This window comes from Bufo bufo, chromosome 4, assembly GCF_905171765.1.
Source record: "Bufo bufo chromosome 4, aBufBuf1.1, whole genome shotgun sequence".
Taxonomy (NCBI): domain Eukaryota; kingdom Metazoa; phylum Chordata; class Amphibia; order Anura; family Bufonidae; genus Bufo; species Bufo bufo.
The window spans coordinates 409426250-409450361 of record NC_053392.1 but is presented as its reverse complement, the minus strand read 5'-3'; positions in this window follow the sequence as shown (position 1 = coordinate 409450361).

The following is a 24112-nucleotide window of genomic DNA, read 5'->3' as shown; positions in this document are numbered from 1 at the left end:
TTGCTATATACGGATCTTGACGAAGGATATGCCAGTGATTTTTCAAGATTTTTTGTATCTGTCCATTGGATGTATTGTATTGTGTAATGAACCGGACTATTTCTATAGGATCCTGTTGTTTGGTGGTGATTGATAGGCATTCCTCTTGTGACTGTAGGCTGCTCTTTTTTATAGCGTCTTTAACTAGTTTTTTGGGGTAGCCCTTATCACGGAACCTATTTTCAAGAATTTTGGTCTGGGTTTTGAAATCCTCATTTTTTGTACAGTTTCGTCTAATCCTTTTGCATTGACTGTAAGGTATATTCTGAAGCCACTTTTTGTGATGGAAACTGGAATAATGGATATAGCTATTGGTGTCCACTGTTTTGAAATATGTTTTCGTGCTTAGATGGTTGTTGTGGCATGAGATAACGATATCCAGAAATTCTATCTCTATTTTATTGTAATTTGGAGTGAAGGAGATTCCCCAGTCTGTGTTATTGAGGGAGTTGCAGAAAATTTTCGCTGTATCTTCATTCCCATCCCAGATAATGAACAAGTCATCGATATATCTTTTGTAATACACGATCTGTTTGTGGCACTCTGGGTGGTTGGTAATGAATTTTTCTTCAAACTCACCCATAAATAGGTTTGCGAACGCCGGCGCTACTCGCGTCCCCATAGCGGTTCCTTTGCGCTGGTGGTAGACCGTATTGTGGTATATGAAATAGTCATTCTGGAGAATAAAGCGTAAGCTCTCCTGAAGAAATTCTATTTGGGGCGATGTTAGTGTGTCTTCTTTTTGTAGTGTTGTTTTTACACATTCTATTCCTATGTCGTGTTCGATATTGGAATAGAGGGCTGTCACATCCATAGTAAGTAGGCCATATGTATCTTTCCACTCTATTTGTTTTAGTTCTCGGATGAGTTGGCTCGAATCATGTAAGTAGCTTGGTAATTTCTTTACGTATGGTTGTAAATATATATCCATAAACTGTGATAGATTACTGGTGGCGCATTTTCTATTGGATACGATGGGTCTGCCGGGTGGATTTTGTATATTTTTGTGTATTTTGGGTAAATGGTAAAAATACGGGGTGCACGGTGTTTTGGGGAACAGAAAATTGCGTTCTTTTTTATTTATGTACCCTTTCTCGTATGCATTTTTAACAAGGGAATTTAGTTTCTTTGTGATTTCGGGGAATGGATCATATGAAACAGGTTCATAATAAATGGTATCACTAAGAATATTTTGTGCCTCTTTTTCGTAGTCATCATAATTCTGTATGACCAGTCCCCCTCCCTTATCCGCAGGTCGGATGATCAATTCTTCATTCTTTTTTAGGGCATCTAATGCTCTGCGTTCGTGGTGTGTTAGATTTCCCTTCGGTGTATAGGTTTTGTCAGTTTTTGTTCCATTGGCTAGTTTTTTTATATCTGTGGATACAAGATCAAAAAAGGTCGGGATACAGTGTCCCTGACTATACAGTGGGAAGAAATTGGATTTGGGTCTGACCTCTATATGTTTATAGTTGTCTGTTTCCATTTGTCGGATTTCTCCATTGTCTCCTATGGTCTTCTTGTCCTTGTCGCTGACAGGTTTCTCTCTTATTTTTTTGGGGGGTGGTTTATTCTTTTCTACATCAAAGTGTCTCTTTATCGTTAGATTGCGCCTGAATTTCTGGATGTCTATGAATAGGCCTAGAGGGTCGACCCGATTTTGGGGGCAAAAAGACAATCCTTTTTGTAAAAGGTTATTTTCATGTGCTGTAAGCAGTATCATTCATACTCCTGTACCGCACATAAGTGGCTGGCATATGATGATAAATGTACCCCATAGCCTGGCGTTTTTTATATACCCCATCTACCACATATATTTAATTCATGCCAACCCTTGGGAATAAGGATTTAGAAGTCCCCAGAAGCGACCACACTAATTAACATAGGAGAACTAAACTAATATAAACATCAGCGCTATATTATACCGATCTGTGTCCGGGTCTGAGAGATCAGGCAGCGCTGAGTGTCACAGCATGCAGGAGAAGCCGGGAGATCCTGCTCGAATAACTTGAATACCTGACAGGCGAAGCGCTACATAGTAAAAGCGGGGAGCAAGATATGCCCTCAGCTCTATGTGTAGGAATAATGTTCATTGCGGTGCTGACCTAGTGCGGGGTCAGCAGCACCGCTGCTAGTCTGAACGCACCACTATAAGTATCACTACATGCTACCATATAATGTATCATTAAATGTATCAATATGTGTACTATTAAATCTACGGTTGCAACAATGTAACAATACATGGAACCAGACTGTTAAGCGCTTGACCCTGCGCTACCCAGTCTGTATACCACAGTAAGGGTCGGACACCTAACAGTAATTGCCACAGATCACTAGAGATACTGGCAATCAGGCTCATTATACCAAGCACTCCCACCCCACCCCTTGTACCTCCCCCTTTTTAACCCGCCAAAACAGCGTTTTAAATATCCCGATCACAAGTGTATCTTCATTCTGTATATTGTCCTGACGAAGGGGGCCCTTTGCCCTTGAAACGCGTTGACTATAATAAAAATAATCTTATTCATCTCAAGGACTGATTTCTATGCCTGCAGCGCCGGACAGTGGTCTGACTTTTTAAAGGAATTCTGCATATCTATTTCCCTGGAACCATTTGGACAGGAAAAGACCTAGGCAGCAGCACGGCATCCCCTAATGCTGGTGGGGAAATATACCAGCTAAGGCACATACAGCTGTTGTGACTGTTCACAACAGAATCCAGTAAGCGAAGTACGCACCATAATTGTATATCTCCTATAAGGCGGTACCACACATGAGGCGCTGTGTTTTTTTGTCTTTTCTCCTTTCTATGATCAATCCGGATTGAGTGCTTCATACCAAGACCGGAGGACGCACGTCCAAACAGCTTCCCAGAAAGAGGAACGCCTTGACCAACTAATCCCAATAAAAAGAAAGACGGTCCAGCTTCACTGAAAAATACTTGAGGCTTTATTTAATCCCGTGCAGATAAAAACCAACATACAGCAATGCAGAAAATCGACCGGTTTCGGATCACTGTAGATGTGGATCCTTAGTCATGATGTGCATCAATAGGAGGTGAAGTCGAGACTAAATAGTGAACCACTGAGAACAGGTGATCACAATCAGGTACAGGACACACCTCCTGATGACATCCTCCACAGAAAAAGTGCATAACAATTACAACATGCCAAAAAAGACATAGAAAGTAAGATAAAATTTACAAAATGCAATAAAAGAGAAATAAAAAATATTAGTAATGTAGAATAGTATCATGACGCCTGTTCAATCCTGACGGTATCCGTGAGCCTAATTTGAAAATCCAAAAGCACTCACGATTGAGCAACTTTTTCTTGTGATCACCGCCTCTGCTTGGTCTATTAACCCTCTCCACTCCTTGTACTGACATGCTATCTGTATTACCATTATGAACCGCAGCGAAATGCAAGCTTGCGGCGGAAACATTTTTTACCTTAGCATGGGGTACATCAGAGATGTGACGGCAAATTCGAACTTTTAAGCAGTTTGATGTGCACCCGACGTACTGTAGATTACACAGAGAACATGTGATGCAATATACCACATATGTGGTGTTGCAATTGATGTATTGCTGAATGGTATGAGTGGTATGATTGCTTGTAGACAGAATATGCGGGCCCATTCTCATATGTGAGCAGCATGTGCATTTTTTATGACCAACTACTACCAACACACCATGGAATACTTCTCACAGAGAATTCAGCAACGGAAACTCATAATATCGCGGTTTACCGCTCGCAATGAGAAAGGTACTTTTGCACTTGGGGCCACAAATGAAAATATAACAAAGTTTTCAAAAGAAGAATCTGATAAGATGCTGGACTTGTTTAAATCATTAGAAAGCAACTTAAAAAGCGAACTGTTTCACTACCTTGATGTAATGTTTTTAGATATGTATTTAAAAGAGAATCTGGCCCCTAGAGGTCTAAGACTGTATATAAAACCAACATTTCCAGATGATCCGGATTTTATATACGAATGGAATAATCATCTTGATCAATGCTCTGCGGGCCTCATTAGAACGGTCCTTAATAAAAGGAAAATATTAACCGATATACACACAAAAGAAATAGAGGCAAATATTAGGGAATTACAACAATTTAGAACACATCCCGACTTCTCTACTATCAATCTGAGTGTAACCAATAGAATATATGAAAATGAGCAGGATATAATAGCAAAAAAATCTCACAAACTAATAAAACACAGACTGGATAAAGAACAGGACACCTACCGCCACCCTGGTAATAGGAATAAATCCCTATAAAAACCCGGGAAAAATAAGGGAGCAGACCAATAAAACCAGAAGATATGAAGGGAATCCAAAAACTAGATCCTTTACCAACCAGACATATACGAGGAAAACGAACACAGACATGACACAAAGAAGCTACACACACCATAGGATGGCAGAGTCCGATCCACAGTCCAATAAGAACACCGATATCATTAAAACTCAGACGGACGAACCCGCAAACACCTCCAGACCGTGCCAGGAGAATGGTAACAAAATCAAGGATCCCACCCACACCCAAACCGCTACCTCTAGCATTTTACCAAACACTAAAACTGTGGAGACAGATGAATTTCTGGAAAGATTTAGAGCCCTAAAATCGAAGTACTTCAAATACAAATCCAAACAGAACCTATCCCAACATGATACACCACACAGTACCCACCATACCCCACCCACACCCATACCTATAAACACCATAGGATCTCCCATTATAGGATCCCCCCTCCTTGGTACCCTTTTAGATCTCAATAACACATCCCACACAGGGTCCCCCCCACAGGACCCATGCGACACACGCAATCTTTTGGATTATACTGTACACCTCTCCCCCACTCCCAGCTCCCATAACTACCCATTGATTGAACTTGAGGAACATATTTCTGTCATAGATAATACTGCGTCAGGTTCCAATGCATTCGTACCCTTTCTAAACCACGCCAGACAGTCTAATACACCAAGTGTCTCTTTTTTATGGGCAAAGACATATCCCCCCCACCCCCCTGTAAAACCAAACGTACAGATCACCCAGTATTTCCCAAAGATAAAAAGAAAATTAGAACACGAGGAAAGAGAGGAGGACAACACCAAAAAAGGAAGAGTCGTATAAAGATACTGGAGCCCCCCATCTCCACCAGAGACACACCTACGGTAAAAATATTTAATCTATCCACACATATGCTTACAGCACATGAAAATAACCTTTTACAAAAAGGATTGTCTTTTTGCCCCCAAAATCGGGTCGACCCTCTAGGCCTATTCAAAGACATCCAGAAATTCAGGCGCAATCTAACGATAAAGAGACATTTTGATGTAGAAAAGAATAAACCACCCCCCAAAAAAATAAGAGAGAAACCTGTCAGCGACAAGGACAAGAAGACCATAGGAGACAATGGAGAAATCCGACAAATGGAAACAGACAACTATAAACATATAGAGGTCAGACCCAAATCCAATTTCTTCCCACTGTATAGTCAGGGACACTGTATCCCGACCTTTTTTGATCTTGTATCCACAGATATAAAAAAACTAGCCAATGGAACAAAAACTGACAAAACCTATACACCGAAGGGAAATCTAACACACCTCGAACGCAGAGCATTAGATGCCCTAAAAAAGAATGAAGAATTGATCATCCGACCTGCGGATAAGGGAGGGGGACTGGTCATACAGAATTATGATGACTACGAAAAAGAGGCACAAAATATTCTTAGTGATACCATTTATTATGAACCTATTTCATATGATCCATTCCCCAAAATCACAAAGAAACTAAATTCCCTTGTTAAAAATGCATACGAGAAAGGGTACATAAATAAAAAAGAACGCAATTTTCTGTTCCCCAAAACACCGTGCACCCCGTATTTTTACCATTTACCCAAAATACACAAAAATATACAAAATCCACCTGGCAGACCCATCGTATCCAATAGAAAATGCGCCACCAGTAATCTATCACAGTTTATGGATATATATTTACAACCATACGTAAAGAAATTAACAAGCTACTTACATGATTCGAGCCAACTCATCCGAGAACTAAAACAAATAGAGTGGAAAGATACATATGGCCTACTTACTATGGATGCGACAGCCCTCTATTCCATATTAATATACACAACACCTATACAATACTTATATACAGACTTAATCACGTATGTACCATCCATACGTATTTATTAGTATTTATTATTTATTACTTATTATTTATTATTTATTATTCTTATCATTATTATTATCGTCATTATTTATTAATTTTTTCCCTACCAGTCATTATCCTACTGACTCATATATTGGACTATAATATATACATAGATACAGTTGCAAGAAAAAGTATGTGAACCCTTTGGAATGATATGGATTTCTGCACAAATTGGTCATAAAAGGTGATCTGATCTTCATCTAAGTCACAACAATAGACAATCACAGTCTTCTTAAACTATTAACACACAAATAATTAAATGTTATCATGTTTTTATTGAACACACCATGTAAACATTCACAGTGCAGGTGGAAAAAGTATGTGAACCCCTAGACTAATGACATCTACAAGAGCTAATTGGAGTAAGGTGTCAGCCAACTGGAGTCTAATCAATGAGATGAGATTGGAGGTGTTGGTTACAGCTGCCCTGCCCTAGAAAAAACACACACCAGTTCTGGGTTTGCTTTTCACAAGAAGCATTGCCTGATGTGAATGATGCCTCGCACAAAAGAGCTCTCAGAAGACCTACGATTAAGAACTGTTGACTTGCATAAAGCTGGAAAGGGTTATATAAGTATCTCCAAAAGCCTTGCTGTTCATCAGTCCACAGTAAGAGAAATTGTCTATAAATGGAGAAAGTTCAGCACTGCTGCTACTCTCCCTAGGAGTGGCCGTCCTGTAAAGATGACTGCAAGAGCACATCGCAGACTGCTCAATGAGGTTAAGAAGAATCCTACAGTGTCAGCTAAAGACTTACAAAAGTATCTGGCATATCCTAACATCCCTGTTAGCGAATCTACGATACGTAATACACTAAACAAGAATGGATTTCATGGGAGGATACCACAGAGGAAGCCACTGCTGTCCAAAAAAAACATTGCTGCACGTTTACAGTTTGCACAAGAGCACCTGGATGTTCCACAGCAGTACTGGCAAAATATTCTGTGGACAGATGAAACCAAAGTTGAGTTGTTTGGAAGAAACACACAACACTATGTGTGGAGAAAAAGAGGCACAGCACACCAACATCAAAACCTCATCCCAACTGTGAAGTATGGTGGTGGGTGCATCATGGTTTGGGGCTGCTTTGCTGCGTCAGGGCCTGGACAGATTGCTATCATCGAAGGAAAAATGAATTCCCAAGTTTATCAAGACATTTTGTAGGAGAACTTAAGGCCATCTGTCCACCAGCTGAAGCTCAACAGAAGATGGGTGTTGCAACAGGACAACGACCCAAAGCATAGAAATAAATCAACAACAGAATGGCTTAAACAGAAGAAAATACACCTTCTGGAGTGGCCCAGTCAGGGTCCTGACCTCAACCCGATTGAGATGTTGTGGCATGACCTCAAGAAAGCGATTCACACCCGACATCCCAAGAATATTGCTGAACTAAAACACTTCTGTAAAGAGGAATGGTCAAGAATTACTTCTGACCATTGTGCACGTCTGATCTGCAACTACAGGAAACGTTTGGTTGAAGTTATTGCTGCCAAAGGAGGTTCAACCAGTTATTAAATACAAGGGTTCACATATTTTTTCCACCTGCACTGTGAATATTTACATGGTGTGTTCAATAAAAACATGGTAACATTTAATTCTTTGTGTGTTATTAGTTTAAGCAGACTGTGATTGTCTATTGTTGTGACTTAGATGAAGATCAGATCAAATTTTATGACCAATTTGTGCAGAAATCCATATCATTCCAAAGGGTTCACATACTTTTTCTTGCAACTGTATATGTCAGCTCCATTTGAATGTATCCCAATATATGCGTACCAGAAAGTACGCAATATAACCCTGCCTTATTGTAGTACATCCCTCATGTCCACAAATAAGGGATCAGTTAGAGATCTAGCTATCCATCTCATTATAATTATAGGTACATAATGACAGCTTTAAGACTACAGCGATAGTCATGAGTGTAATACCAACAGATGTTTCTAATTTCGTTTTATACATATTTTATAACTTATTATGGATCCTGTATTGTTTAAGAGTTCCTTTACTCTTTTAAATAGATTTTACCCACTCCCCTAAAAAGACCATAGCTGGTCATAAGGGGTTTTAAACAGTATCATTCATACTCCTGTACCGCACATAAGTGGCTGGCATATGATGATAAATGTACCCCATAGCCTGGCGTTTTTTATATACCCCATCTACCACATATATTTAATTCATGCCAACCCTTGGGAATAAGGATTTAGAAGTCCCCAGAAGCGACCGCACTAATTAACATAGGAGAACTAAACTAATATAAACATCAGCGCTATATTATACCGATCTGTGTCCGGGTCTGAGAGATCAGGCAGCGCTGAGTGTCACAGCATGCAGGAGAAGCCGGGAGATCCTGCTCGAATAACTTGAATACCTGACAGGCGAAGCGCTACATAGTAAAAGCGGGGAGCAAGATATGCCCTCAGCTCTATGTGTAGGAATAATGTTCATTGCGGTGCTGACCTAGTGCGGGGTCAGCAACACCGCAGCTAGTCTGAACGCACCACTATAAGTATCACTACATGCTACCATATAATGTATCATTAAATGTATCAATATGTGTACTATTAAATCTACGGTTGCAACAATGTAACAATACATGGAACCAGACTGTTAAGCACTTGACCCTGCGCTACCCAGTCTGTATACCACAGTAAGGGTCGGACACCTAACAGTAATTGCCACAGATCACTAGAGATACTGGCAATCAGGCTCATTATACCAAGCACGCCCACCCCACCCCTTGTACCTCCCCCTTTTTAACCCGCCAAACAGCGTTTTAAATATCCCGATCACAAGTGTATCTTCATTCTGTATATTGTCCTGACGAAGGGGGCCCTTTGCCCTTGAAACGCGTTGATTATAATAAAAAGAATCTTATTCATCTCAAGGACTGATTTCTATGCCTGCAGCGCCGGACAGTGGTCTGACTTTTTAAAGGAATTCTGCATATCTATTTCCCTGGAACCATTTGGACAGGAAAAGACCTAGGCAGCAGCACGGCATCCCCTAATGCTGGTGGGGAAATATACCAGCTAAGGCACATCCAGCTGTTGTGACTGTTCACAACAGAATCCGGTAAGCGAAGTACGCACCATAATTGTATATCTCCTATAAGGCGGTACCACACATGAGGCGCTGTGTCTTTTTGTCTTTTCTCCTTTCAATAAAGACCCTGCAGGACGTGTATGAGAGACTTTCACGCGCGCGCACAAGTAGAACAGGTAGACACAAAATCCATTACATCCTGACGCAACCTTGGCCACCAAAAACGACAAGACAATAGCTCCAAGGTTGCTTTACTACCCGGGTGCCCAGCAAGTGCCGAATTATGATGTTCCTTTAATAATTCGAGACGCAGGTTCAACGGTACAAACAATTTCTCTGAGGGGCAAGAGACTGGGGCGTCCCCCTGGGCCTCTAACACCTTCCCCTCCAGAACAGAGTGTACCGCAGAGACAACCACTCCTCTTTGTAGAATGGGTACCGGATCACTCACATTACCTCCTCCAGGGAAACAACGAGATAGTGGATCTGCCTTGGTATTTTTTGCCCCAGGACGATAGGTAATAACAAAGTTAAACCTGGTAAAAAAATTGCGACCACCTAGCTTGTCTAGGGGTGAGACGCTTAGCTGATTCGAGGTACAGAAGGTTTTTGAGGTCCGTAATCACAGTGACGGGGTGGATTGCCCCCTCTAAAAAGTTATGCCATTCTTCAAACGCTAGTTTAATAGCTAATAGTTCCCTATTGCCAATATCATTGTTCTTTTCTGCTGCAGATAGTTTTTTAGAAAATAAAGCACAAGGACGCCATTTGCCAGGAGACGGACCCTGAGACAGCACAGCCCCCACTCCCACCTCTGACACATCGACTTCAACAATAAAAGGCTGGGAGACATCAGGTTGGATTAGTACAGGTGCCGAGGTAAACCTCTCTTTTAGAGAGGAAAAAGCCATTTTAGCGGCGTCAGACCATTTAGAAAAATCAGTCCCCTTCCTAGTCATGTCAGTAAGGGGTTTTACAATCACTGAATAATTTTTAATGAATTTTCTATAGAAATTAGCGAAGCCCAAGAACCGTTGCAGTGCTTTGAGGTTCTCAGGAAGATCCCAATCTAAAATTGCCTGGACCTTCCTAGGATCCATACGGAAACCTGAAGCAGATAATAAATAACCTAGGAACTGTATTTCCTGAACAGCGAAGACACACTTTTCAATTTTAGCATATAATTTATTCGTCCGTAGGACCTGCAGTACCTGTCTGACATGCACCTCATGTGTTTTCAGATCAGACGAATAAATTAAAATATCATCTAGGTATATCACCACAAACCTGCCGATAAGATGACTAAAAATGTCATTAACGAAATGTTGGAAGACAGCAGGAGCATTGGTCAGACCGAAAGGCATGACTAGATTTTCATAATGCCCCTCAGGGGTGTTAAAAGCTGTCTTCCACTCATCCCCTTCCTTAATACGAATCAGATTGTAGGCCCCCCTAAGATCAAGTTTGGAGAACCACCTAGCACCCGCAATCTGATTAAACAGGTCAGGAATGAGAGGAAGAGGGTATGGGTCTCGGATGGTTATCCGGTTTAGTTCTCGGAAATCTAGGCAAGGACGCAGGCCCCCATCTTTCTTTTTAACAAAGAAAAACCCTGCAGCCATGGGTGAAGAAGAGGGTCTGATGTGTCCCTTAGCCAAGCTCTCGGAGATATAATCTTTCATGTCTTGTCTCTCCGGACCCGAAAGATTATATAACCTGGTCTTGGGTAATTTTGCACCGGGAATCAGGTTAACCGGGCAATCATAAGGACGGTGAGGTGGTAACTTCTGACAACCCTTTTCAGAAAAAACGTCCTCAAAGTCCGAAATAAATGTAGGTAGGGTAGCTATGGAGGGGACTAAGCAATTGCTATTTAAACAATTTTCTCTGCAATGCTCACTCCACTCCAATATCTCCCTGGCCTGCTAATCCACCACTGGATTGTGCGCTACCAACCAGGGAAGACCCAACATCACCGGAGTGGGAAGCCCCTCCAGAACATAACATGAAAGCAACTCGTTATGGTGGTCCCCTACCCGAAGGTGTAAGTTATGGACAATGTGAGTGAGGTTTCTCTGAGACAGAGGAGCAGAATCAATAGTGAATATGGGAATAGGTCTCTGTAGCGTACAGAGAGACAAACCCATAGTGTGGGCAAAATGGGCATCTATCAAATTTACTCCTGCTCCACTGTCTAGAAAAAAAGAAATAGTCTCCATCTTAACGCCAAAAACAACAACCACTGGCAACACAAATTGCGATGTTCTTATGCAGGAAACGTATACCCCCCGGCTGACATCCTCCACACAGCCTGGGGTTAGTAGTTTTCCGACGTTTTTTTGTTTTTGAGGAAGGAAGGACAGACATTAATAAAATGACCCCTCTCCCCACAGAAAAAACAAACCCCACGCCTACGGCGAGCCTCAGGAGGACGGACCTGACGAGTAGTTCCTCCTAGCTGCATAGGCTCGTCTAAGTCCGTACAGACTAACTGCTGCTTGGGAGGGGTTACCAATTGCTCCGTTTTTTTCAATCTGTCCCTAAGACGTCTATCTATTATGATAGCAAGGGACATAACCGCATCAAGGGAAAAGGGAGTCTCATACAGCGCAAGAGCATCATTAATCCTTTCGGATAACCCAGAGCAGAACTGACTCCTGAGAGCCGGGTCGTTCCACTGGGTATCCGTAGCCCACCTACGGAACTCTGAGCAATACTCCTCTACTGGCCGCTCTCCCTGTAGGAGTCTCCGTAATTTTGATTCAGCCAGTGCGACTCGGTCAGGGTCGTCATACATGAGACCCAAGGCCCCAAAAAATTCATCCACTGACCGGAGAGCCTGGGAATCAGCGGGTAAAGAGAACGCCCAGGATTGCGGGTCCCCCTGCAGCAGGGAAATAACAACCCCCACCCGCTGTTCTTCATTACCAGAGGAGTAAGGGCGCAGCTTAAAATATAATTTACAGGCCTCACGGAACGTCACAAATTTGTCCCTTCCCCCAGAAAATCTGTAAGGAAGAGCAACCTTGGGTTCCGCAACAACCTGGTTACCTGTAGCAACCGCTGGGCTTGCGGTCTGTTGTAATTGCTGCTGATGACGCCTTCAATCCTGCCACCTCCAAAGACAGGTCTTGAAGTTGCTTTGACAAAGCAGCAATTGGATCCATACTGGATTCTAAGTAGGTAGAAAGAAAATTATTATTATTTTTTTTTACCTACACAAAATAAGGGCCAGATATAATGTAATGACCGGCGTCACGCAAAGGGAGGGAAATGGGAAGGCCCTGTCCAAGGGAGAGGGAAAGGTGGTGACCCCTGACTCACCTTGCGGCTGGCACCTGACTGCCCTGACGTCCCTAGATGGGTTCCTCACCCATACGCCGATCACGTGCCTAAACCCTGGCTTTCCCTAAGATGAGCCCTGTGTAGTGAACGGGGCGGTGGGATCACTAGTCCGCACCACTGACACTAAAGGAAAACACCAAGGAGAGGACAGACAATACAGACAAAACATATAATCCCAGGTGGGCGACAACTGCAGACCACCAAGGCCCACAGGGATTCGGAGGGTAACACTCTGGAACAACAACCAGGGAACACAGTTACACAGCTCCAGTGGGTCAGTATAGAAGTCCAGGCAGGAAGCTCTATATCTGGCAACCAGAGAAGTGTGAGAGGGGAATATAAGGAGGTTGGGAGTGCTGGACAAGAAACAACTGAGGAGAAGGAGCTACGGCTCCCTTAGTGAGCCAAAAAGGGTTGCAAGGCAAACCCAGAAAGCTACTATAAAGAAACAGCACTATGTTTCTACATAGAGCGCACAGCCACCCGCTGCGACTTCCTGACCCCGGGTATAACGGAGTCAGGCGTGGCTCTTGACACCCTCGTGACATGCTGGCACCCACATTCTCTCTTCGGAACCCTAACCTCTCCAGTGCACCAGGTACTGAAGAGAGCGGCGAACATATCGTGAATCCACAATCTTTTCTACCTGAAACTCAAGACTGCCATCAACAACCACCGGTGAAGGCGGTAGTGGCAATGGTTCAGGAGGTTCTACTAATCTCTTAAGCAGAGATCTGTGGAAAACATTATGGATCCTTAGAGTCTGAGGTAGCTCCAGACGAAATGCTACCGGGTTAATGATCTTAATTACCCTATAAGGACGAATAAATCTCGGACCTAATTTCCACGAGGGAACCTTCAACTTGATATTTCTGGTAGACAACCACACCAAGTCATTCACCCCAAGGTCCGGACCTTCAGAGCGCTTCCTATCAGCCACACGTTTATATCTACCACCAATTCTCTTCAAACTTTCTTGCACACTCTGCCACACTGAAGAAAGTGAAGACGCAAATCGTTCCTCCTCGGGAATCCCAGACGGCCCCCCCTCCCTAAACGTACAAAACTGAGGATGGAAACCATACGCACCAAAAAATGGTGACTTATCGGTGGATTCTTGACGACGATTATTAATGGCAAACTCGGTTAACGGTAAATAAGATGACCATTCTTCCTGATTTTCGGAAACAAAGCATCTCAAATATGTCTCCAGGTTTTGATTGGTACATTCAGTCTGACCGTTGGACTGTGGATGGAAAGATGAAGAAAACGACAGATGAACCCCTAAACGAGAACAAAAAGCTTTCCAAAATCTAGAAACAACTTGGGTACCACGATCCGAAACAATATCGGAAGGGACCCCGTGAAGCTTCACGATGTGGTCAATAAAAACCTGAGCCATTGTGTTAGCATTAGGCAATGCGGTAAGAGCAATAAAGTGCACCATTTTACTGAATCTGTCAACAACCACAAGAATAACAGTCTTCCCCGCTGATACTGGTAGATCCGTAATGAAATCCATTGATAGGTGCGTCCAAGGCCTGTTGGGGATGGCCAGAGGTAAAAGACGCCCTGCCGGACGAGTATGATCTACCTTAGAACGAGCACAGGTAGCACATGCAGATACAAAATTCAACACCTCCTGGCGCCACTTAGGCCACCAGAACCGACGAGACACTAATTCAGAGGTTGCCTTACTACTTGGGTGTCCTGCCAGTGTGGAGTTATGGTGTTCTTTTAGTATCTCCAGGCGTAAATCTTCTGGCACAAACAGGTTACCCAAGGGGCAGGAGGCCGGGGCGTCCCCCTGAGCTTCCAACACCCTCCCCTCTAAACCTGAGTGTAATGCAGAGATCACCACCCCCTTTTGCAAAATAGGCTTTGGTACATCAACATCACCCCCTCCAGGAAAACTTCGAGACAATGCATCCGCCTTAGTATTTTTTGCCCCCGGGCGATAGGTTATTACAAAATTAAACCTAGTAAAAAATGACGACCACCGAGCCTGTCTAGGGGTGAGACGTTTAGCAGACTCCAGATATAATAAGTTTTTGCGATCAGTAATCACCGTGACGGGATGAACCGCCCCCTTCAAAAAATGACGCCACTCCTCAAAGGCCAACTTAATAGCCAAAAGTTCCCTGTTGCCAATATCATAGTTCCTTTCTGCAGTAGACAATTTCTTCGAAAAGAAAGCACACGGACGCCACTCACCAGGGGACGGGCCTTGAGATAGTAACGCTCCCACCCCCACCTCTGATGCGTCAACCTCTACAATAAAAAGAAGCGAGACATCTGGCTGTACGAGAATAGGGGCCGAGGTGAATCTCTCCTTCAGAGATGTAAAGGCAGTTTTGGCTGCTTGTGACCATTTGGAAAAATCGGATCCCTTTCGGGTCATGTCCGTCAGTGGTTTGACCACCAAGGAATAGTTCTTTATAAACTTTCTATAAAAATTGGCAAACCCCAGGAAGCGTTGCAATGCCTTCAGGTTCTCAGGCAGATCCCAGTCCATAATCGCCCGGACTTTCTCTGGATCCATGCGGAAACCTGAATCTGACAACACATACCCCAGAAATGGCAGTTCTTTTACGGCGAACACACATTTCTCTAATTTAGCAAATAATTTGTTGGCCCTTAATATCTGCAGCACTTGTCTCACATGGATCTTATGTGTAACCAGATCCGAAGAATAGACCAGGATGTCATCAAGATATATCAAAACAAATCTCCCGATAAGGTGACTAAAAATATCATTGACAAAATGTTGGAACACCGCAGGCGCATTAGTAAGACCAAATGGCATTACCAGATTTTCATAATGCCCTTCCGGAGTATTAAAAGCCGTCTTCCACTCATCCCCCTCTTTGATGCGAACCATGTTATAGGCTCCTCTGAGATCCATTTTGGAGAACCATTTAGCACCAGCAACCTGATTAAAGAGGTCGGGAATGAGAGGAAGAGGATAGGGATCTCGGATAGTTATCCGGTTTATTTCCTGGAAATCCAGGCAAGGACGCAGGCCCCCATCTTTCTTTTTAACGAAAAAGAACCCTGCAGCCACGGGTGAAGAAGAGGGTCTGATGTGTCCCTTAGCCAAACTCTCCGAAATATAATCTTGCATAGCCTTCCTCTCCGGGCCGGAAAGATTGTATAACCGGGTTTTAGGTAGTTTTGCCCCAGGTAATAGATTAATCGGGCAATCATATGGACGATGAGGTGGTAACCCCTGACAACCCTTCTCACAGAACACATCCATAAAATCTGACAGAAAGGCAGGTAGAGATGTTACAGAGAGTGTAGAGCACCTACTACTCAAGCAGTTGTCCTTACAATGTTCACTCCACTCCACAATCTCCCTGGCCTGCCAATCCACCACTGGATTGTGAGTCACCAGCCAGGGAAGCCCCAACACCATAGGAGCCGGAAGACCGTTCAAGACATAACAAGAGATATGCTCTTTATGGAGGTCCCCTACCTGCAGATGGATATTATGGATGATCTGAGTTTACTCTCTCTGAGTAAGAGGGGAGGAGTCGATGGCAAAAACAGGAATAGTTCTGCATACCGGTTCCGGAGTAAAACCCAGAGCCTGAGCAAACCGTGAATCCACCAAGTTGACCCCCGCCCCACTGTCCAGAAAGACGGAACAGATCTCAGTCTTATTGCCCGCCTCAACGGTAGCGGACAACAAAAACTGAGACATGCGTATGGAGGAAACGAATAAGCCCAGACTGTTATCCTCCGCACAATCTGGGGACTCTAGTTTTCCGGTGGCTCCTTTGTTTGTGGTCTCTTGGGTTCTGAGGGACATACCTTTACAAAATGACCCCTCCCCCCACAACGAAAACAAACCTCTGACCTACGGTGGACCTTAGGAGGATTCACCCGTCTAGTGGCGCCCCCTATTTGCATTGGTTCGACTGGATCATAACAAAGCAATCCCTGCCCTATAGAGGCCTCTGTCAAATTTAGTAGTCTCTCCCTGAGTCGTCTGTCGATTCTTATGGACAGAGACATGGCAGCCTCAAGAGACCCAGGGACCTCGTATACCGCCAGCGCGTCTTTTAATTTTTCAGACAACCCCTGGCAGAACTGACTCCTAAGGGCCGAGTCGTTCCATAATGTATCAGTAGCCCACCTACGGAATTCGGAACAATATAGTTCAGCAGACCGGTTCTCTTGCCGAAGTCTACGTAGCTTATACGAGACCCAGGGCTTCAAAAAACTCCTCCACTGATCGTAAGGCCGGAGAGTCTGATGGTAGGGAGAAAGCCCAAGCCTGCGGATCTCCTTGCAGGAGAGAAATTACAATGCCCACCGCCGGAGGATCTAGGGCGTAACCTGAATAACAATTTACAAGCTTCTCTGAAGGTTACAAATTGGTCTCTCCCTCCTGAGAACCTATCAGGTAAAGCCACTTTTGGCTCAGGAGTACCTTGGTCTCCTGTAGCAACGGTGGAACCCAAAGATTGCTGCTGCTGCTGCAGCACAGTTGCTTTTAATCCTGCCACTTCAAGGGATAACCCCTGTAATTGTTTCGCCAAAACCGTAACCGGATCCATAGTGGAACAGAAAAAAAAAAAAAGTTACTTTTTTTTTTAAATGGCCAGATATACTGTCACGACTGCTATCCCAGCAGCAGTCGTGTCGCACCAGATGGAGGGGAAGGGGGACCCCTATCTACAGATGGGGAATAGAACGGCCACCCCTGACTAACCCTAAGCTGGCACCTGTCTGCCCTGATACCCTAGACGGGGTGTGAACCCGTGCGGCGAGCAGGATGCCTAAACCTTCAGTCACCCTAACAAGACTAGACTGGGGAAAGGCAGATGGGAGCACTAGTCACCATCACTCGTGTCTAGGAGAACAACAGGGGAAGACAGCAACAAACAAACAATCTATAGCATAGATAGACTTATCAAGTCACGAGCAGAGAAGGTGATCCCAATGATGACAGTCCACGCCAGACAAGAGCTTCACAGCAATACCGTCCAACGATCTCCTTCAAAGGTCAGTATAGCACTGGAAGTAAGGACTATATCTGGCAATGACTGCAAGTGAAACTGAAACTAATATAGTAGCTGGGAGTGGCAGACAGGACTCACCTGAGAGGGATGCCTACAAACTCCCAGTCAGGACAAAAAGGTTCACAAGGCAAAACCCTGATGACATACCCTGAACCACGGAGCAAACTCACAAGCTATCGCGAGTAGCAAGTCGCTGTGACCTTCTCCTCCCAGACCTGTCTGGATCAGTCATAGTCGTGACAACGCCCTGAGGCTTTCTTAACAAGAATTGAACCTCTTTCCTTGAAGTTCTTGATGATCCTATAAATTGTTGATTGAGGTGCAATCTTAGTAGCCACAATATCCTTGCCTGTGATGCCATTTTTATGCAACGCAATGATGGCTGCACGCGTTTCTTTGCAGGTCACCGTGGTTAACAATGGAAGAACAATGATTTCAAGCATCACCCTCCTTTTAACATGTCAAGTCTGCCATTTTAACCCAATCAGCCTGACATTATGATCTCCAGCCTTGTGCTTGTCAACATTCTCACCTGAGTTAACAAGACGATTACTGAAATGATCTCAGCAGGTCCTTTAATGACAGCAATGAAATGCAGTGGAAAGGTTTTTTTGGGATTAAGTTAATTTTCATGGCAAAGAAGGACTATGCAATTAATCTGATCACTCTTCATAACATTCTGGAGTATATGCAAATTTCTATTATAAAAACTTAAGCAGCAACTTTTCCAATTTCCAATATTTATGTAATTCTCAAAACTTTTTAGCCACGACTGTATAACCCTTGAATTTCACACGTGCTGATGCTGCAAGGACTGTAAAATTGGGTGTTTTTAAAAACCCAGAAAATTATGGCTGTATTTCTAGCTTAAATTGCACACTGACTAATCCTGCAAAAGCACCAGATATTGGATATTGCCAAAAATTTGTGTTTTTTCAAAGCCAGAAAATTATTTAATTTTTTAAAACTTATTTTTAACAATCACAGATGCAGCAAGGGCTGCAATATTAAGTATTTTGCAAAAAAAAAGTAGTTTTTTTTCAAACAGAATATGAAACAAAAAGGGTGTTTAAAAATGCAGAAAATTATGGCTGTATTTCTGGCTTACATTGCACACTGACTAATCCTGCAAATGCACCAGATGTTGTATATTGCAAAAAAAGGGTGTTTTTTTTTTAAAACCAGATTATTAGTGCAGTATTTCAAGCTTGGATTTGAATGTCACAAAAGCTCAGATGCCGTGCTGGTGCACTGAGCTTGCATCAAATGGCCACCGACGCCGCCCACCTAACTAACAGACGGATAAAAGTTATTTTTTTCTGTCGCTGGGCTCAGGGCAGGGTAAAAAGATTGTGCACTGCACCCGCACAACTAAATCTATGTAGATCGCTGAGTTAAATTGGAGTTCTGATCACAGATTCTGTCCTATTCTCTCCCTGAAAGCACCAGCAGCATCCTCTCCCTACACTAGTAACAGCAGAGTGACGTGCAGCGCTACGTGACTCCAGCTTATATAGAGGCTGGGTCACATGCTGCATTGGCCAATCACAGCCATGCCTTTAGTAGGCATGGCTGTGATGGCTTCTAAGGTCACACAGTTAAACGCTTGTTGATTGGCTGCTCTGCAGAAATCGCCGAACACCGAACGTTTACCGAAATGTTCGGGTTCGGGTCTGGGTCCAAAAATCGTAAAGTTCTGTACGAACCCGAACTTTGCAGTTTGGGTTTGCTCAACCCTAGTCCCTGGCAGAATTACTTGATGAAGTATCTGTAAAGAATAAATCAAGGCAACTGGACTTACTGTAGATTTCTTGAAAAAACCTGGATAAATGAGAACCTTCACAAACATACTTGATGAAGGTGAAAGAAAAAGAGGGACTGGAACCTTGACCAATTTAAAAGTCCCCTAATAGGGGATAATACACCAGTAGATACTTTACTGAAAGTGGTGATCGATCAACTAAGCAAATTAGAGAGCTCTAATGGCGGAAAGAGTAACCTCACATCTGCATAGATGCAGAGATTATTGATCTTAGAATCTGATAATTAGAGATGGCCTTGCAGTTCGCCCAGCGGTCGGTTCACGGCGAACTTTGCTCGTTCGCCAAACATGTGAACATATGGCGATATTCGCGCCTGCTATATTCTTTTACATTGTGAAGAACTTTGACCCATGACACATCCATCAGGTGGTACAGGACAGCCAATTGAGACATTTCAGCACATGGACATTCCCCCTACCTTATAAATAGACCTGATCTGGCCGCCATTTTACATTCTGTCTTTTGTCAGTGCAGGGAAAGGTTTATGTGTGAAGCAGGGACAGACTGTTGGTGGCACAAATCGCCAGCTAATAGGTCCACAAAAGTCCTATTAAGGACTGGTATAGGTGTACTATGTATTGGTGTGCAGTATATCAGGGTATAATACACTTATAATATACTTTCCAATATAGAAAACATATTATAGTGGATTTGGATTGTGCAGCATTGTGACTGGTGAGCGGTTCTGCAGCGATACTACAACTACAAAGAGTGAAAAACGCAATTAGAAAAAATTATTATAACTGGTGTGATAGACCAGTGGCCCCCCAAAACGACATATTGAAGCGGGGTGTTATATAAGAATATACTTTTATAATAGTGTATTTGGGTACTGCAGAAATTTAGCCTCTTTCACTGCGTTACCTCTGCTACACACAGTGAGAAAAGTTACAGGATTTTTTTTAAATAATTGGTGTGATAGACCAGTGGCCCCCCAAAACTACATATTGAAGTGGGGTGTTATATAAGAATATACTTTTATAATAGTGTATTTGGGTACTGCAGAAATGTATCCTCTTTTGCTGTGTTACCTCTGCTACACACAGTGAGAAAAGTTACAGGAATTTTTTTTTTAACTGGTATGATAGACCAGTGGCCCCCCAAAACGACATATTGAAGCCGTGTGTTATATAAGAATATACTTTTATAATAGTGTATTTGGGTACTGCAGAAATTTATCCTCTTTTGCTGTGTTAACTCTGCTACACACAGTGAGAAAAGTTACAGGAATTATTTTTTTTAACTGGTGTGATAGACCAGTGGCCCCCCAAAACGACATATTGAAGCCGTGTGTTATATAAGAATATACTTTTATAATAGTGTATTTGGGTACTGCAGAAATTTATCCTCTTTCGCTGCATTACCTCTGCTACACACAGTGAGAAAAGTTACAGGAATTTTTTTTTTAATAACTGGTGTGATAGACCAGTGGCCCCCCAAAACGACATATTGAAGCGGGGTGTTATATAAGAATATACTTTTATAATAGTGTATTTGGGTACTGCAGAAATTTTGCCTCTTTCGCTGCGTTACCTCTGCTACAGACAGTGAGAAAAGTTACAGGAATTTTTTTTTTATAACTGGTGTGATAGACCAGTGGCCCCCCAAAATGACATATTGAAGCAGGGTGTTATATACCTTCTTCCACATACACTGCAATTCTTTAGTGACTTTTGTCACAGGGTCATTTAAGAAATGACAGGCAGAGGAAGAGGCAGGCCATTCCACATGGGTGGTAGGGGTAGGGCAGGTGCACCAGGCCGGAGCCAAAGTGGGAAGTTGCAGAGGGTGCATTCGATTACGTCAAAGGATGCACCAGACCTGGTTGAGTGGCTCACTCAGCCTTCCGCTTCTGTACCATCCTCATCCTCTTTATCTGCACCCTCTTCACTCTCTGCTGTGTGCACCCCCAAAGACACCACCACCACCATATACCCTCCGCTTGAGTCACAGGAATTATTTTCCGATCCATCACAAGACATTTCTGATGCGCAGCCATTCTTGGCATCAGTTCAGAAAGAGGAGGTAGCAACAGCCGCCACTCAGCAGTTGACGACAGTACCCAGATCAGCCCAAGGAGGTTGGTCCCCGCTATTGCTGCCTACCCTGAGATCTCTAATGTTAGTGGTGGGGAAGGGGACGTCGATGATGACGTGTCTATGGATGTAACGTGGGTGCCCACAAGAGAGGAAGAGGAGGGGAGTTCAGAGGGAGAGATGGACCAGCAGATAGGGTGGAGAAGCAGGCCGAACTTACATTGCACAGGAGGGACAAACCAGACTGCTAATGTATCAGGAGCGAGGCATCAACCATGTACGGTCACATCTGGAGCTCCCAGGATGCCGGCACATGGCTCCGCAGTGTGGGCTTTTTTTTAATGTGTGCGCTGCTGACAATAGTGTTGCCATCTGCAGCCTTTGCAGTCAACGCATAAGTCTTGGTAAGCTCAACAATCACCTAGGGACGACCGCCTTAAGAAGGCACCTGGACTCCCATCAACGAGCCCAGTGGGAGGAATGCCGTCAGAACCCACAAAGCCACACTCCAGGCTCTCACCGTCCAGCCTCTTCTCCTTCTCCTCTTTGCTCACAATTGTCCTCCACCTTCCATCATGCCATCCTCACGTTTGTCTGGAAAAAGGCAGGCTTCCGTGGCCCAAATATTCGAGCGTAAAAAAATTATGACGCCTGATAACCCTCTTGCCCAACGGTTGACTGCTGGCTTGTCGGAACTGATAGCCCACCAACTACTGCCATATAAACTGGTGGACTCGGAGGCCTTTCCAAAATTTGTGGCCATAGGAACACTACAATGGAAGGTCCCAGGAAGGAAATATTTCTCGCAGAAGGGCATCCCAGTGCTATATGGCCACGTTCAGCGGCAAGTGAATGTATTTCTGGCACACAGTGTCGGTGCCAAGATACATCTGACCACAGACACGTGGTCTAGCAAACACGGGCAGGGAAGGAATATAACTTTTACTGCCCACTGGGTGAACCTTCTGACGGCCGTCAAGCATGTAACCTGTGGCACCCGTGTAGATTTGGTTTTACAACCACGGATTGCATGCAGGCCTGCCTCTTCTTCTCTGTCTGACTCCTCCTTTTCCGCTGCTACCGTCTCTTCCGCTGTGCCTCCCAAGATCCCCAGAACCTATTCGACATGCCAGGTGAGACGTTGCCATGCTGTGCTGCGTCTGTTGTGCCTGGAAGCCAAGAGCCACACTGGTCCTGCACTCCTTTCAGCTTTGCGTTCACAGGCAGATCAGTGGCTAACACCACTCAATTTTACAGTTGGTAAAGTGGTGTGCGACAACGGTGCCTATCTGCTGAGCGCGCTGAAACAGGGCAAAATTACAAACGTGCCGTGCATGGCACACGTCCTGAACGTGGTCGTGCAGCGATTCGTTGTCAAATACCCTGGGGTCCAGGACGTCTTGCGGCAGGCCAGGAAAATCTCGGGCCATTTCAGAAGATCTTACACGGCCATGGCTCGCCTTACTGACATTCAGCGGCGACACAACCTGCCCGTCAGACGTCTTATTTGTGACTGCCCGATGCGATGGAACTCAACCTTGTATATGCTTGATAGTCTGCTCCAGCAGAAACATGCAGTTAACGACTATATGTACGAACTCTGCGGCAGGATAGCTTTGGGGGAGCTTGTTTTTTTTTATCTTGCCAGTGGCTGCTCATGTGCGACACATGCAGACTTCTGCGCCCTTTTATTGTTAAATCTCTTTTTATTATAAGGAAGGACAAAGCAAGTAGTCATAACATTATTGACAATGTAAATATTAAATGTCCCCTGTCTTCTCCCAAATTCGGGTAAAGGCATTAGTGGTTGAACAATCATACATTACAACAAAATCCTCCATTCAAGTCACATTTTGGACCATAAGGATCCGGGGACAACACCCAGAGTAATAGGAATTGTGGAACTGGGACCCCTTTCAGAATAGTAAGCGTATAAAAAAGGTAGACCCTGACTTGGGAACATAATAACACTCTACCTGAGGAAGGTGAGGCTTCTCTAGTTTCATAATGTGCAATCACTTATATTGGCAGAAAAAAAAAAAGGAAGAAAAAGAGGACATACAATGCAGATTATAGAGCCTCACATGCTGGAAGTAAATGTATCAAGCACCTGTATAAGGTTCCTAAATTACATATTATAGTAATGCAAATATAATGCTCCTAAAAACATGGCTCATTGTTGGAGACACGAAAAAGTCAACAAACAAGGACAAAGAAACATACAAAACCGGGACAAAGACAGACAAAAGACCAGGGAAGGTAAGAGGGAGAAAGGTAGGCGGGAAAGGGGAGAGGGCCATCTGAAAAAATTGTCAAAGATGTCATCAGGTGTAATCACCTGTATCTAACCAGGTTTGGAAGCGAGAGGAGATCCTAAACTGTAGCCAAGGCTCCCAGGTCGACGCGTACATTTGGGTTTGGTTGTGGGCTTCAGCCCCTGGTTCCTCCATTCGGACCAAAGCATCCAGGGCACGTACCCACGTGACTCTCCGCAAACTATCTGATGATTTCCACTGGCGCGGTATAATCTGCCTCATAGACTGAACAAATTTTCTAAA